Source organism: Anneissia japonica, unplaced genomic scaffold, assembly GCF_011630105.1.
Source record: "Anneissia japonica isolate Jap-2015-1 unplaced genomic scaffold, ASM1163010v1 scaffold6314_len194445_cov122, whole genome shotgun sequence".
Classification (NCBI taxonomy): Eukaryota; Metazoa; Echinodermata; class Crinoidea; order Comatulida; family Comatulidae; genus Anneissia; species Anneissia japonica.
In genome coordinates, this window is record NW_022713816.1 from 1 (window position 1) to 3,043 (window position 3,043).

Here is a 3,043-nt window from a genome sequence, read left to right on the forward strand (position 1 = left end):
AAAAAGGGGAACTAGCTCAAATGGTAGAGCGCTCGCTTTGCATGTGAGAGGTACCGGGATCAATGTCCGGGTTCTCCATTATTTTCTTCAGCGCGTCTCTTTCTTTGGTGAAAATAAAGTAGAGCGTCTTTTACTTTGTTAAAAATAATAGAGCTAGTCTGTATTTTTCAAACGTAGAAGGGGAACTAGCTCAAATGGTAGAGCGCTCGCTTTGCATGTGAGAGGTACCGGGATCAATGCCCGGGTTCTCCATATTAATTTTTTTTTTCAGGCGTCTCTTACTTTGTTAAAAACATTAGGGCTAGTCTGAGTATTTACAAACTCAGAAGAGGAACTTGCTCTAATGGTAGAGCGGTCGCTTTGTATGTGAGAGAGGTAAAGGGGTCAATGCCCGGGTTTTCAATGTTATTTCATGGCCTTTCTAAATTTTGTTGAAAATATTATGCAGCTACTTCGTATTGTTTATCTGAAAAGGGGAAATTGTTCGTAGAGCGCTAGCTTTACAGGTGGGGTGGGAAGGGGAATGGAAAGAGCATACCGGGATCAATGCTCGTGTTGTCCAAATTATTTTCTCCAGTCGTCTCTTACTTTGTTAAAAACATTAGGATTGTCAGTACTTCCAAACTTAGAAGGGGAACTAGCTCAAATGGTAGAGCGCTCGCTTTGCATGTGAGAGGTACCGGGATCAATGCCCGGGTTCTCCATATTACTTTTCTTGGTCTTTCTAAATTTTATCGAAGTTATTATGTAGGTAATCCGTATTGTTTAACTGTGAAGTGGGGAACTAGCTCAAATGGTAGAGCGCTCGCTTAGCATGTGAGAGGTACCGGGATCAAAGCCCGGGTTCTCCATATTAATTTTTTTTCAGGCGTCTCTTACTTTGTTAAATACATTAGGGCTAGTCTGAGTATTTACAAACTTAGAAGAGGAACTTGCTCAAATGGTAGAGAGGTCGCTTTGTATGTGAGAGAGGTAAAGGGATCAATGCCCAGGTTTTGAATGTTTTTTCATGGTCTTTCTAAATTTTGTTGAAAATATTATGCAGCTACTTCGTATTGTTTATCTGAAAAGGGTAAATTGTTCGTAGAGCGCTAGCTTTACAGGTGGGGTGGGAAGGGGGATGGAAAGAGCATACAGGGATCAATGCTCGTGTTGTCCAAATTATTTTCTCCAGTCGTCTCTTACTTTTTTAAAAACATTAGGATTGTCAGTACTTCCAAACTTAGAAGGGGAACTAGCTCAAATGGTAGAGCGCTCGCTTTGCATGTGAGAGGTACCGTGATCAATGCCCGGGTTCTCCATGTTACTTTTCCTGGTCTTTCTAAATTTTGTCGAAGTTATTATGTAGGTAATCCGTATTGTTTAACTGTGAAGTGGGGAACTAGCTCAAATGGTAGAGCGCTCGCTTAGCATGTGAGAGGTACCGGGATCAATGCCCGGGTTCTCCATATTAATTTTTTTTTCAGGCGTCTTACTTTGTTAAATACATTAGGGCTAGTCTGAGTATTTACAAACTTAGAAGAGGAACTTGCTCAAATGGTAGAGCGGTCGCTTTGTATGTGAGAGAGCTAAAGGGATCAATGCCCGGGTTTTGAATGTTTTTTCATGGCCTTTCTAAATTTTGTTGAAAATATTATGCAGCTACTTCGTATTGTTTATCTGAAAAGGGTAAATTGTTCGTAGAGCGCTAGCTTTACAGGTGGGGTGGGAAGGGGAATGGAAAGAGCATACAGGGATCAATGCTCGTGTTGTCCAAATTATTTTCTCCAGTCGTCTCTTACTTTGTTAAAAACATTAGGATTGTCAGTACTTCCAAACTTAGAAGGGGAACTATCTCAAATGGTAGAGCGCTCGCTTTGCATGTGAGAGGTACCGGGATCAATGCCCGGCTTCTCCATTATTTTCTCCTGCGCGTCTCTTACTTTGGTGAAAATAAAGTAGAGCGTCTTTTACTTTGCTAAAAATATTAGGGCTAGTCAGTATTTTTCAAACTTAGAAGGGGTACTAGCTCAAATGGTAGAGCGCTCTCTTTGCATGTGAGAGGTACCGGGATCAATGCCCGTGTTTGACATGTTACTTTTCCTGGTCTTTCTAAATTTTGTCGAAGTTATTATGTAGGTAATCAGAATTGTTTAACTGAGAAGGGAGAAAATTGCTCAAATGGTAGAGCGCTCGCTTAGCATGTGAGAGGTAACGGGATCAATGCCCGGGTTCTCCATATTAATTTTTTTTTTCAGGCGTCTCTTACTTTGTTAAAAACATTAGGCCTAGTCTGAGTATTTTTCAAACTTAGAAGAGGAACTTGCTCAAATGGTAGGGCGGTCGCTTTGTATGTGAGAGAGGTAAAGGGGTCAATGCCCGGGTTTTCAATGTTATTTCATGGCCTTTCTAAATTTTGTTGAAAATATTATTCATTCAAAATGGTATATTTATTCAAAATTCAAAATTCAAATTAAGACATAAAACATAGCAACCAAAAGGCTGAATTGCGAATTATGTTAACAATTAAAACCATTAAAAAAATCAAACAGCAAAGATAAAAAAACAAGTACATCAAAAAAGAGAAAAATATTGCATAATGATCGATATTCTATCCAATTCGTCATTATTATTATTATTGTTATTATTATTACTATTAATTTATTTAGTTATGAATACTAATATAAAAAAGATCAAAAAACATCATAACAAGTAGATCAAAAAAAGAGAAAAAAGGATTGCACAAAGATCGAAAATTGTCATTATTATTATAATTATTATTTTTGTCATTATTATTATAGTTAAGAAAAGTAATACAAATGAAAATGGACATCATAACAAAAACATCAAAAAGAGAAAAAAGATTACACCAAGGTCAAAACATAATCATTATCGTTACAATTAAGAATATTATAATCAATATTATTGTCATTATTATTTATTATCCTTATTATTATAACTGTAATTAAGGATTGTCATTAAAAATATCAAGAAACATAACAAATGAGAAAATCATAAACATCAGAGAAAAATTACGATATAGAAAAATACATTGAATAAATTG

At 36.5% G+C, this 3,043-nt stretch overlaps 4 non-coding genes across 4 annotated transcripts; all 4 read left to right on the top strand.

Annotated features, from left to right (window-relative positions):
* Window positions 1-179: 179 nt before the first annotated feature.
* Trnaa-ugc lies at window positions 180-252 on the top strand. The gene has a single exon. It is a non-coding gene; the product is annotated as a tRNA-Ala (tRNA).
* A 379-nt stretch (window positions 253-631) lies between these two features.
* Window positions 632-704, top strand: Trnaa-ugc. Its single transcript has one exon. It is a non-coding gene; the product is annotated as a tRNA-Ala (tRNA).
* A 74-nt stretch (window positions 705-778) lies between these two features.
* Trnaa-agc lies at window positions 779-851 on the top strand. Its single transcript has one exon. It is a non-coding gene; the product is annotated as a tRNA-Ala (tRNA).
* A 524-nt stretch (window positions 852-1,375) lies between these two features.
* Window positions 1,376-1,448, top strand: Trnaa-agc. Its single transcript has one exon. It is a non-coding gene; the product is annotated as a tRNA-Ala (tRNA).
* The last annotated feature ends 1,595 nt before the right edge of the window (window positions 1,449-3,043 follow it).